The sequence below is a fragment of the Cupressus sempervirens genome, chromosome 4 (genome assembly GCF_028749045.1).
Source record: "Cupressus sempervirens isolate cs-2001-9-10 chromosome 4, ASM2874904v1, whole genome shotgun sequence".
Classification (NCBI taxonomy): Eukaryota; Viridiplantae; Streptophyta; class Pinopsida; order Cupressales; family Cupressaceae; genus Cupressus; species Cupressus sempervirens.
In genome coordinates this window covers 98,424,220-98,438,656 of record NC_143121.1, presented here as the reverse complement: position 1 = coordinate 98,438,656, position 14,437 = coordinate 98,424,220, and the positions used below count along the sequence as shown (strand labels likewise).

At 31.8% G+C, this 14,437-nt stretch overlaps 1 non-coding gene and 1 pseudogene across 1 annotated transcript; both read left to right on the top strand.

The window, feature by feature from the left end:
* The first annotated feature begins 257 nt into the window (after positions 1-257).
* Positions 258-360, top strand: LOC149560116 (U6 spliceosomal RNA). The gene has a single exon (XR_016364314.1). It is a non-coding gene; the product is annotated as a U6 spliceosomal RNA (small nuclear RNA).
* A 10,469-nt stretch (positions 361-10,829) lies between these two features.
* LOC149560115 (geraniol 8-hydroxylase-like) lies at positions 10,830-14,111 on the top strand (annotated as a pseudogene).
* Positions 14,112-14,437: the final 326 nt, after the last annotated feature.

Below are 14,437 nucleotides of genomic sequence, written 5' to 3'. Positions count from 1 at the left end.
TGTTAATTAAGTAATTAAATTAGATGATTTTTCTAAATTGTTAATCAATAAATATAAAAAATTGAAGTCAATTTATTGTATTCATTTTGGAGATGAAGTTTCTATATTAAAAAGTCTTATTACAAAGTAAATTTTTTAACATTATATTTAAACTTCAAATTGAAATCAATATATTGAGCTTTAAACTAATTCTCTCTAGATTTTATAATATTTATTTGCTAATCTATTTTTCATTTTATTGTCAAAATATGAATTGGGTTTCTTTAAAGACATTTGATAAAATTGGAACATTATAGAGAAGAGTAGCATGAACCCTATGCAAGGATTACATGCATAAATCAAGAAATGGTCCAAATTTTTCCATTAAAAAAAAAGATTTGCTAGAAGATAAGGCTAGGGCTCTTTAAATAATTTGAATTTTTTTTTTTAAAACTCTTTGCTGCTTGTCTTCCATATCTTGCAAACCTATTTATAAATCTTCATTTGATCATGAAAATAATTAGGTTAATCTATAGACAAGGAAAAATGATTGCTTCAAAACTGCCAAACACAACTTTCAAATCAAAACAACAAGATTAAATGGTCTCCAAATCAACACAACCATACACTAATGCAAATCATAAAACCATAAAAATCTTCAATTTTGTACAAAACATAAATTTATATGTCATTTCCCACAAAAGATAGTAGCTCCTCGAAATCTCTTTTTAAAGTTGTTCTTAACTATTTAATCTATAGGAAAGAGTTATATTCCTATTTTCATACATACATGAGAAAATCTCTCCATCAACAACTACAAATTATTTATTATAAATTTACATTGTTATTTTTTTTTAATATGTTCACGTTGAGAACTTCGTGTGAAATGAAAACATTATTTAGACAACTTCACACGAATATATCGTTGCACATTTATACTGATAGAAAATATTTATGCAAATTGACTTCGAATTGGTTGGCTCATATTTGAACAATTACAGTTCTCAAAAAAAATGGTAAGTGATGGTTCTCTCAACTATATATGTGTGATGATGTTACAATTATTGAATGCCAACTTTAACATTGTCTATTTTTGACAAAACATAGGGACTCTAGCTGCATTGTAATTATTGTATATTTACAATAATGTGGAATTTTTAAATATTAAAATTTATATATATTATTGATTTATAATAACTTTTCAATTTATTAAAAAATATAACTATTCTTTAATTTTATATTTTTTTCTATCAACATAGCAAATGCATATATAACAAATTGATATTATTTTTAAAATTTTGCATAATGTGTATATATAATTATTATGTTTAACCTATGTATTATTAATTAGATAAGATAAGATAAGATAAGATAAGATAAATTTATTAATGTCCAACAAAAGGCCACAACGTAGGTCTATGGGACTGGACGCTTACAACAAGGAAAAAGCAGACAAACGGAGCACCAAACGATGTCCAAAAAAGAACAAGCACAACAAAAGAAGAAGAAAATAGGAAACATCATGGAAAAGATTAGGTATCTATCTTCATAGGGAAAAAGTCCAACAGTGACTGATCTGTGCAACTACCAGAAGCCCTGTGATGAAGCTGAGTGCTACAAGAGGAGTGTCACTGGCAAAAAGGTCCCCTATGGGGTCTCACCAATCTAGAACAGCTTGTGCTAGGGAAACTATACGATCGCTTCACACCCTGAGCTGGAGTTAAGGGTGAGAAGAAGGTCATAATAAGTTGTTCCTAGGTCTGACTCCTGGGAAATAAAAGTTGTAAAGTATGGTCACAAAGCTGTAAGGACTTGCGGACATACAGTGCAATGCAATGTTGATCGATGTACCTAAAAAATTTTGAGAGGGATCTGCAATCTCTAAATAGATAGTAAAATCTCCCTCTAATCTCATAGTATATGGGGCATCTAAAAATAAAATGAATCTTAGATTCTGCCACTACTAAGGTAATAAGTGTACACAATTGATCCTCTCTAGCAATATAGTGATCGACCTGAATCCAGAGTTTGTGAGAGCCCACCCTAAAAGAACCAAGGGAGATATGCAGGGTGTGATTCCAGTATCTATGTAAGTACTCAGGGCGTACAATAATCTAATCTTGGATAACTAAGAAGTGCTCAATGTAGAAAGCCATCCTTGGATGTAGTCCCCCTAGAGGATCCACCTAGGTCCGTGTGATATACTTCCTATAAATGTCAAGTCTGACATGCACATTCAACTCCTGTTGAGAAGGGAGTAGATGAGCAGGGGCATCCAATGAGAACTAGTAGGGAGGAAGATGATCAATGTCAATCCCCACTGAACTCAGTAGGATAGTAGCTTGAGCGTACCAACTGCAGGCTCTAGTGGCAGGATCAAAGTTTGCAATAGCAACTGAAGAGCAGGAAGCTAAATGAGGGTATCTATGTTTGCCCTCCTCCGAGTCAACAAAGCCACAAAGATGGTGGAGAAACTAGATCAAGTCAAAAATGGCTGCAAGTCTGAATGGGTGAGCACCGAACTTGGCCAAAATAATACTGTGGGGGGTAGAACCGTGACATCTGATAATTCGATGGAGGAGCATAATCTTGGTACTCTCAATCTTGGCCCAATCTGAGTCTAAAAGAGAAGGACCCCAAACCACCGAACCATAGAGCATTGTGGGTCTTACTAAGGAATCCAAGAGGGATAGCTTAGACGATGTATCTTGAAAGTGGTGTCTGAAGCACTGTCTCTTGAGCATGGCAAGGGAACCCTACCCTTTACTGATCTGAGGATGAATAGCTAATCTCAAGCTGAAACAAGATCTAGAAAACTTAACCCCAAGGCATGTGTAAGATGATGTAATCTCAACTTCCTGACCATGGAAGTGAAAATGGAGATGTGAAGGCTTCAGACCATTGAAGAGCATAACCCGAGTCTTCTCAAGGTTCACAACCAGCTGTCTCATATCACAAAAAGATGAAAGTCTATCTAAAAGCCTCTAAAGACCCTCAGGAGAGGAAGCCCGAAGAACCACATCATTAGTAAAGAGAAGGATGGAGATCAATACCTGGTGTAGATGAAAACCATCACCTAGAAGTGAGGAGTCACTAAGAAAAGCCTCGAGTTCATCAATGTAGATCCTGAACAAGGTGGGTGAGAGAGGGCAGCCCTACTTCACCCCAATGGTGCTCTGGATAGGATTAGAGAGGTCCTCTATGGTCTTGAGTCTACCAATCATAGTCTCATATAACCTCATAATAACCGTCAATAAGATCTTAGAAATACCAATATCTCTCAGTCTTTGAAAAAGGGCTACTCTGGGGATGGAATCAAAAGCCTTACAAAAATCCACAAAACAATAGTAGACTTTCTTTGAGTGATGTCGAGCCTCCTCGATAATAGCTAGTAGTGTAAAGATATGATCTATGGTCTGGAAGTCTATCCTGAATCCTACTTGACCCTTAGCCCTGCAATTCCTCCTATCAAACTCACTGGATAAAATAGTATTCAAAGCTGTAGCATAAAGTTTGGCAAATGTATGCCCAATCATGATGGTCCTATAGTTTTCGGGATCAGAGGTTAGCCCAGACTTATGGATCAGGTGAATAATGTGTCTGGACCAAGAGTTCAAAAAACCAAAACAAACCACTCTATTAAAGAGAGTAGAGAGATAAGGGCCCAAGATCATGGTACTGAGTTTGAAGAGATCTTCCTGAAAACCCTCCTCATCAGCTGCCCTACCGCATCTCATAAGTCTGATGGCCTCATAAATGCTGGAGGTGGAGAATAAGTGACAATGAGGGAGCGAGCTGGGAAGGGGTGTGAGTTGACCCGGGATGTCATACAACGTGGAGATATGGGAAGTAAGGAGATGACAGTCGGGGGTGGACTAGGGTTGGCTACGCCTGGGGAACATGATGCACCAAAACAACTTGGGATACTGAATAAGCATGTCTTGGAGGGATCTGACCTATGAAGCAATAAATAATCGCTTCTTATGGCAAAGAAAGCATTTGTAAGAGAGCCATAAATTGGTGAAAGCAGGGGAATGAGTATCAAAAGCCAAGCGTAAGGAGCGGTGGAAAGTTTTACAGTCATCATCAAACCACTAATTCATGGGACAAGTATTTCATCGAGCTGATTTGTGAGTACTAGAAATGGAGTGATGAGGGATAGAGAGGAGAGCTAACTCCCAAATCACGGTAGCTAGTGAGTGAAACATGGTGGACACCTGACTGTGATCCGTGAAACTAGCTAGGCAGAGGAATCTTCTCAAATGGAAAATGAAGAGAGCTTGATCACTATCCTCGAAACAAAAACAAGTGTGGGGGCAGAACCAAGCAAGGTGACTAGAGGTGGGTGGTAAAGGGTGAAAAGAAACACGAATCGAAAGGCTAAGAAGCGCATGATTAGCCAAGGGAAGACGGGAGATAGTAAAATTTTTGATGGAGGGGAGGAAGGAAGGAACAATGAAGATGTAATCCACTACACTTGCACCCCCACTATGAGGCCAACACGTAAAAAGCTCAGAACTCGAGAAATAAGAGAGGCCATTTAGAATCACCAAGTTGGAGGAGTCACAGAGCTGGAGAAGGTGGTGACCATAACAAGTTAGAGGTCCACTGTGATCCTCGAATAAACACTGAAGCCCCATACTAGTAAGATCCCTCTCAGTAGTACAAATCAAATTGGACCCATGGTCATATTGGAGGGTCTGGAGATCTTTAGTCCATGCATTAAAATCTCCTAAGATGATGATGTCGCCCATAGCCCCAAACTTGGAGATGCTCTCAAATAGCTCTGAAAAAGGGTTCCCATCCTCAACACTATGAATGGCGTAAGGTGAGGTAGTCAGTGGGAAGTAATAAACAGCAATGAAGATATCTTGCTGACGGTGACTGGTACCTCCAACTCGGATCCACATAAATCTAGCATAAGTGTCAGAAAGAACCAATGTGGTAGTACTAAACAAATCATCTCTAATCAAACAAGAAACTCCACCAGAACCACACACACCACCTGAAGCTCGGACCTCCTCTCTGTAAACTGAAAGCCACTAATACCCTATGTAACCTGGAAGGGGCCGAGCAGGACTTTCATGAGTCTCGGTAACAGCTAACAAATTAGCACCCCCAACTGCATCATGAAGTAAAACTGGCAAAGACCATAGGGAACCATTGCCATTCCAATAGTTGACAAGCAAAGAGCTAATGGAGGGCTTAGACTTGCCAAACTATTGGTGCTCAGAGTGTCATTTGGCTTGGGTATGTCTCTCATCCCAACCCTTGGATATTTACATTTAAAATCATTTGTAAATTAAAAATATCAACAATTAAATTTGTGCAAAAAATCATAAACAAATCACATAACAGTTAGGAATGACCATCAAATTCTAGGCTTAGGTGCTAGACTTGTTCAATGAAGAGCTAAAATTGCTCATGATAGTGAATTGCACTTGTGGTCTATAGGATTAGGGGTTAGCAGGAAGGCAGCAGTTATGTAGGCACAAATTTGGTCTTACCAAGGACACAATTTATTTTCTTTTAAACTTATTAAGTCGAGAGGCTTTCTATAGTCGAAGCATTCATCAATGTAAACATTTTTCCATTTTAAAAAAAATTGACGCCTATCTTTAATATTTATATTTTTAATATTTCTCCAACAATCACAATTACTAAGTGAAATGTTGGTTAGCAAAATGTAACAAACATAGAATAGTGGAAGAGTCCAAAAGCTCTTGAATGTGTTTGGCCGCCCTCATCTTTTGTTACCTACAATCGACCTCTTTAGAATTCTTGAATTAATTTTTTGGTAGTAGAATGTAATAGACATAGAATAGTGGCAGAGTCCAAAAGCTCTTGAATGTGTTTGGCCACCCTCATCTTCTTCGGTTACTTGCAATCGGCCTCTTTGGAATTCTTGAATTAATTTTTTGAGGCATATAGCACGATGTCTTACATTTAGATATTTTAGTCAAGTCCAAAATTTAGGAACTCTTCCAAAATGAATTAAATCATGGTGAATATTTTCTATATTCTAATTAAGATAATTTGATAGAGTTGTTTGAAGTTTATAACTTAATGCTTCAAAGAAAATAAATCTTTGAACTGATTTCTTTTAATTTTATATGCATGTTTAAAGAATATCAAAACATACTAAATTAAATTTAGAAATCAAATTTAAAATAATTATCATCTAAAGTATTCCTTTTAAAATCAAATTTAATTTAGAAACATACTAAAATCTAGATATATTTTAACTATAAACATTTATAATATTGCCAAAAGTCTTCTATTTATATGCATCTCAAATCAAATTTAATTTAGAAAAATACTAAATTATTTAAAAAAGATATAGCTATCAAATATAATAAGAAATATATTAAGAAGTTAATGTTGATTTTTCAATTTAACCTTTTTATATATAAAATATCAAATTTAAACATAATTTCGTAATAGCAAAAGATCAAATGAAAGCTATATTTTATGTTTTTTAAGGATATATAATATAAACATGTTAATCATTATACTCATAACAAAATCCTATCTTCAAAATAGATATCTCTCAACTTATTTTAGATAAAATTTAATTAAAGTTTTAAGAATGCTACTAAAATGACACATATAAAAAGCTCAATTTGTGGCTGGATAACCTAAAAAAGACAAGGACCATGAAAACAGAAGAAAATGACGCAACATTACATCAACTTACATTTACATTTAATTTATATTAACATTTTTATTCATATTGTATATTTTAGTTCATCTTTCCACAATTGATTGAATAGACTTGGCATTTGCATTTATGTTTAACGGATTCGACTACTAATTTGACATTTTCGTATTTCACGATCAGCAACTATTTAAAAACGTAAGGAGGAAATATTTAGTATTAATAAGATAAAGAAGAATTTGAATAAGAGAGTAAGGTGGCATATTTGATATTGAAGAACAATTAAAAATTAGATCCATCATATGACTACTCATTTTCTTTTGACTAACAACAATAAAGTAGACGAGCCATTAAAACATGACTGGCTTGAGCATCTCATTCCTAGCCAGATTCAACTGGAACCTAACAAGTTAGGTTGATTGGTCTAAATTTGATATTGAGCTTACAGCGAACATGATTTATGTTAGCCACGTGGTTCATAACTATATTAAATAAGCTAATTATTGTTCTAATTTAACTTATTTGACAATTACCATATTTAAAAATAAGCTCATTATTGTTCACAATGACCGCCTCTATTATTGTGAACGGTAACTGTAGTCTCTCATATATTCATATCATCATTAATTTCTTTATTTCATTTATTTATTAAAATTTAAACAAAAGAAACTCACTACTGTAGCATTGAAGTAAATGACTACAATATTGGCTCCTTAATCCTATATGGTTAAGTTATATCTAAATTTAGCAGTCCAGGAATAAGTTCTTAGGAAAGTTTAACTTACCATTTTACCTAATAATAATGTCTTGTAGAGTTATGACTAGATTTAGCAATCCAAGAACAATCAGCCAATAGAAATAGCAAGGTTTTATATTGTCATTCTGTACAGCTTTACAACATTCTTGTGCATGATATTGGTTATGGTTGATTTTCTAAATCAGTAGGCTATTCTGTTGGAACTTGGAAGTATATAAACTAAATAGAGCATTAAGAGAGGAAATAATTAAGTAGATTTAATGATAACGAAATTATATTACAATATCAAAATAGTTGTTAAAGGATAAAGTAATAGAGAACGAAACATTTAATAAGTTTAGATATAAGCAGTAAAATTTATATTAGTTTATGTCTTGTTCGTCATTGTTTAACAATAACAATACTTTCAATAATTTCATTATTTTGAATATAATTTATTCTTTTGTTTTATCTAATTAAAAATATTGAATATATGTAGAGTAAATATAATTTGAAAGAAAAAATTAGAACTTTACTTTTTTCAAAAAATAAATAAAACCATTTTTAAATAACTTATGGAAGTAGGTCATAATGTTATCAACTAGATTTGACTGAGTGAATAGAGTACAACTTGTTTGAGTTTAATTCTAATAGTGTTAGGAAAGAAATATATGAAAGCTTCCAAAATGATTTGATAGTCACACAACTGATACTATTAAAAATTTATTTTAAATGTATAATATTTTTAGATTATAATTAAATAAAATTTTAAAAACTTAAAATGGATCTCTCAAAAATTTGTAAACTATATAGTTTTAAAAAGCATCATTATTTTGTAGTAATGTTTTAAAATAAGATACATTAAGATCCCACAATCTATAATGTTGCATTTGAATCTTTTGGTTAAATCTATGCATATCTTTTTGAGTTAATATTTTGGTTCAAATTTCATCAATGTTATTAGCAAGAGCAAAAGTTATCCATCATTGGGGTTGTTAGTAAGGGGAAAAGTTATCCATCATCAGAGTTGTTAGTAAGAACAAATATTATCAATCATCAAAATTGTTAGCAAGATGAAAGTTATCCATCATTGTGGTTGTTAGCAAGAGGAGACGAACAATAGTACAATTTTATTAAACAAAATTATTTATGTAAAAAATTGTTTGTCTATGAAATCTTTAATTTTTAATATTCTATATTTTTTCCATTTTCAAACTTCTACCTTAAAAAAAATGATCTCAAGCATTGATTCAAACATACACACATATATAAAATAAAATAAAATAAAAACATTTTACAATAATCTATTAAAAAAAAAAATGATATACATAGTTTTTATTCAAAAGCATAATTACAAATATAATATTTTCTTTTACACTATACTTGTTAACAAATCCAAAATCTTGTAAGATTGATATGATATATTGTGGATGTGGCTATCTTCCTAAAAAATGTATGGTTGACCAATTTTCAAAAGATATGAAAGCTTCTAATAGTCTTAGCAAAGAAATATATGAAAGCTTCCAAAATGATTTGATAGTCACACAAATCATACTATTACAAATTTATTTTAAATGTATAATATTTTTAGATTATAATTAAATAAAATTTTAAAAAATTAAAATGGATCTCTCAAAAATTTGTAAACTATATAGTTTCAAAAAGTATCATGTTTTTTGTAGTAATGTTTTAAAATAAGATACATTAAGATCCCACAATCTATAATGTTGCATTTTAATCTTTTGGTTAAATCTATGCATACCTTTTTTAATTAATATTTTGGTTCAAATTTCATCAATGTTATTAGCAAGAGGAAAAGTTATCCATCATTGGGGTTGTTAGTAAGGGGAAAAGTTATCCATCATCAGAGTTGTTAGTAAGAACAAATATTATCAATCATCAAAATTGTTAGCAAGATGAAAGTTATCCATCATTGTGGTTATTAGCAAGAGGAAACGAACAATAGTACACTTTTATTAAAAAAAATTATTTATGTAAAAATTTGTTTGTCTATGAAATCTTTAATTTTTAATATTCTATATTTTTTCCATTTTCAAACTTCTACCTTAAAAAAAAATGATCTCAAGCATTGATTCAAACATACACACATATATAAAATAAAATAAAATAAAAACATTTTACAATAATCTATTAAAAAAAAATGATATACATAGTTTTTATTCAAAAGCATAATTACAAATATAATATTTTCTTTTACACTATACTTGGTAACAAATCCAAAATCTTATAAAATTGATATGATATATTGTGGATGTGGCTATCTTCCTAAAAACTGTATGGTTGACCAATTTTCAAAAGATATGAAAGCTTCTAATAGTCTTAGCAAAGAAATATATGAAAGCTTCCAAAATGATTTGATAGTCACACAACTCATACTATTACAAATTTATTTTAAATGTATAATATTTTTAGATTATAATTAAATAAAATTTTAAAAAATTAAAATGGATCTCTCAAAAATTTGTAAACTATATAGTTTCAAAAAGTATCATTATTTTGTAGTAATGTTTTAAAATAAGATACATTAAGATCCCACAATCTATAATGTTGCATTTTAATCTTTTGGTTAAATCTATGCATATCTTTTTTAATTAATATTTTGGTTCAAATTTCATCAATGTTATTAGCAAGAGGAAAAGTTATCCATCATTAGGTTTGTTAGCAAGGGGAAAAGTTATCCTTCATCAGAGTTGTTAGTAAGAACAAATGTTATCAACCATTAGAATTGTTAGCAAGATAAAAGTTATCCATCATTATCGTTGTTAGCAAGAGTAGAAGAACAATAGTACAATTTTATTTAAAAAAATTATTTATGTAAAAAATTGTTTGTCTATTAAATCTTTAATTTTTAATATTTTATATATTTTCCATTTTCAAACTTTTACCCTAAAAAAATTGATCTCAAGCATTGATTCAAACATACACACATATATAAAATAAAATAAAAACATTTTACAATAATCTATAGAAATAGTGATATACATAGTTTTTATTCAAAAGCATAATTACAAATATAATATTTTCTTTTACATTATACTTTGTAACAAATCCAAAATCTTATAAAATTGATATGATATTTTGTATATGTGGCTATCCGCCAAAAAAATGTATGGTTGACCAATTTTCAAAACATTCAAAACATCATGAATTTTTTTGAAGATTTCTGCCTTTGATTTTCATGATCTGCATATTGAAGAAAAATTACTATATTTTTGTGAATCTGAGAAAAAAAAATTTGACTTTCTTTCATCTTTAGTATTTTTTTTCGTTACAGATTAGCATATACCAAATTTTGTACCTTCTAAAAATTATTGGGTTTTCGAGTAGATGCAATGCATTGAATGGTTTTATATAATTATATAAAGCATTTGAGACAGAGACCATTGAAAGCTTTCTGTCTCCCATAGCTAGCAATTCAGTGAATCCTTTTCTGCCATGGATTCAATCACTATTTCTTCATCATCATCATACTTTCTAGCTGCAGGAGTTGTACTACTAGTCATACTCCTCATTTTTCTGAAGAAGAAAAGGAGTTTATCATTACCACCAGGTCCTCCCGCATGGCCCATCATTGGAAACCTTCCTGAGGTTGGGGGAAATCCCCACCAATCTCTTCTCCATCTTGCACACAAATATGGGCCTCTCATGACAATCAAATTAGACATCCAGACAGCAATTGTTGTTTCATCTCCATCCATGGTAAGAGAAGTACTTTAAAACAATGATCAGAGCTTTTCAAGCAGGCCAATGAATACAGTTATAAGGGTTTTTTCCTACCAAGGCACAAGTCTATTATGGAGTCCTTATGGCCCTCAATGGCGTTTTCTTAGAAGGATCTCCAACACAGATTTTTAGCACCAGAAGGTTGGATCCTCTGCAGCATTTGAGAAGAGATGAGGTGTTTACAACTATTGATGAGATCATGGTGGATTGTAAACAAGGGTATGGTGTGAAGATTGGGGAAAGAGCTTTTATGATTTCTCTTAGCATTATGGGTAAGATGATTTGTGGCAAAAAATTGTTTGAAACGGGCTCTGCACGAGCTGCAGAGTTTAGGAGCATGGTTAAAAAAGCCCTCGAGTTAGCAGGGGTTCCTGATTTATCAGGATTTTTTCCTTTTCTCGAGAGGTTTGATCTTCAGGGGCTGAATGCTAGAGCTAAGAGTTTGGCCCAAGGCTTCGATAACATGTTTGACATGATCATTGAGGAGCGAATAGCACAAAGGGCTGATAAGCCACTCGACAGTAATGAAGAGAAGGGTTTTCTGGATGTAATGCTGGACTTGAGAGAAGATGGCACACAACTTACTCTGGAGAACATCAAAGCAGTCATGATGGTAAGACATATTATCCATAATGATTTGACATTAGGAAAATCTAACTTGGTATTTAATTTTGTTAAAGATAACAGACTTATTATTTGCAACCTTCTTGTCATTATTTCTAGATCTTGTATTTGTCATCAGCATTTTAGATCGTATTATGTAATCTGTCATCGGTCGACTTCATGAACTTACAATCATACCGATAGTGGATCATAGATATAATTCTAAATATATTGGTACTCTTTCAATTAGAAGTTTTCCTCTTAGATTTGCAGCATAAAGAAAGAAATATTTATCTGTCATAACTATCTTAAATACCTTGTATATCAACTCTTACAATAATCCATTCAAAACAGAGCACACAGTGCTCAGTGCCTACAGGCACAAACAAACTAAACATTTTATAAACTTCACCTAACTAGATCCAACATAGAACTGATAAAGTAACTCTTTTTAACATGGAATAATAGCAATGCCATCATGCTATTATCAACCAGTACAAAAATTTAGAAATATAATATCTCTACAAGTCCAATAGAAATATAATATCCTAGCAAAATGAATAATTCAAATGGACTTCGATAGATGAGTGAAGAATTAAAGCTAATCTTTCGTCTTTCCTTTCCTCTACATTTATGGAGCTCCTTTCCCCAGCAGCATTGCGAACATTTCTCATATATATATACACTGTCGATCGGTTTCAACTTTTGAGTCATATGAGCTTATTTGAGATGCTGAAACGTTTGCCTATTGTGCAACCACTTTCAGATAAAGCTATTTTCGAATTTAAGGCATAAAAGTTTTAGGGATTGCTTCAGCACAATTACAGACGCAAAACCAGGACCACTTTGAGTAAAAGCTATTTTGTGACTTATATCATGATAGATACTAGAACGTAACTAAATTTAATAAATTGGCAGTCAAATTATGAAGCATTTACGAAAGGTAGGGAAAAAAAAATCAGTTCAACCTACTACATTGGTACGTTTGATGTCAATGTTTACCTTTCTGTATTTAAATTTTGAAAGTTTAAAGGTAACAGATATTTTTTATCATAAGTTAAATTGTAATATTATAATCATAATTTAACTCTGTAGTTTTAGAGCCAAATTCATTTATTTATGGTTAGTGTTGTTAAGTATTTCTTTTTTTATTTTAAAGAAATAAGTTGATTCATGAAATATATGTCAAGAAGTTTGAATCTAAAAATTACACAATTGAATTATGATAGCAATATCACAGTTTAAAAATATTAGAACACTTTGAAATACCAGTATTTAAGCACAATCGAATTAATAATTATTAACGAAAACATTTTCATCTGCTTCTACTATTCATGACTAGAAAATCAAAGCATCTTCATCTTTATTTTAAGAATGATATAAATAGAAAATCAAATCTGGAATAACAAATCAACTATCTACTTCCATACAATAGTATAGCAATAATTAGTATCTTCTATGATTTATTTTTTATAATGTCAGACATTATTTTATTATATATTGAAGATGTCAATTCTTGAAAATAAATCTTACAGATTTTTGTATGTTTTATTAGATCGTGTATTGTCATCAAGATTCGATGATGCAGTTTTAGAATTCAACTAAGTATTAAATGAACTATTTATTTTCATGAAAGATTATTTTTATGAATGGTTATTCATGATATATAAATCAATGGTGGTGCAAGGACAACAAAGCATGTCTTTCATTCTCGTGATATATGCATTTTTGTGAACCACGACTCATAAAAACCTGCCCAAATTCCGTTTTTGTCAGGACATGTTTATTGCAGGGATCGACACAACTTCATCAATAATTGAATGGACGATGACAGAGCTTCTGAGAAAACCAACACTGATGGAAAAGGCCCAAGCGGAGCTTGATGATGTTGTGGGTTTGGAGAGAAGAATGGAGGAGACAGACATAACAAATCTCCCATATCTTCCAGCAGTAGTGAAGGAAGTGTTGAGATTACACCCTCATTTTCCACTGATAGTTAGAAAATCAGATGCGCCTTGTGAGATTAGTGGTTTTCTAATTCCAGAGAATACACAAGTGATTGTGAATGCATGGGGCATTGGGAGAGACACGAGTGTGTGGGAAGATCCCTTAAATTTCAATCCAGAGAGGTTCTTGGAATCCAACATTGATTACAAAGGGCAGAATTTTGAATTGATACCATTTGGAGTAGGAAGGAGGATATGCATTGGGCTTTCTCTGGCACACCGACTGATTCCTTTCGTGGTGGGATCAATGCTGCAAGCTTTCACTTGGTCCATTCCTCTGAATAGTGAGGCAAGTATAGACGTGGCTGACACATATATTATTACTCTACAAAAAGCTTTGCCACTGACAGCTTTTCCTACGCTCAGACATGGTATCAGGTTTTAGTCTTCACAAGCAAATTTTATATCTATATGAAATGATTAAGGACTATTATTACCTTACCATTACAATGTTGAACAAGTGTTTGAGCTATAGTGACTATAATAGCATTATCACTGCTCAACCACAATACTATGTGAAGAAGTCAATATTTTGAATTATTGTAATTTATAGTATATGAATATTTTTAAATAATTATTTTTATTTTCAATAATAAACGTGTTAGTTTAATAATTATTTTCTTTTCTTTTTGTTTATTGTACATATAATTATATTTATTATTGTACTTGCAAAGTACTATTGTATTCGCTTTGAATGATTTTTAATTAGTT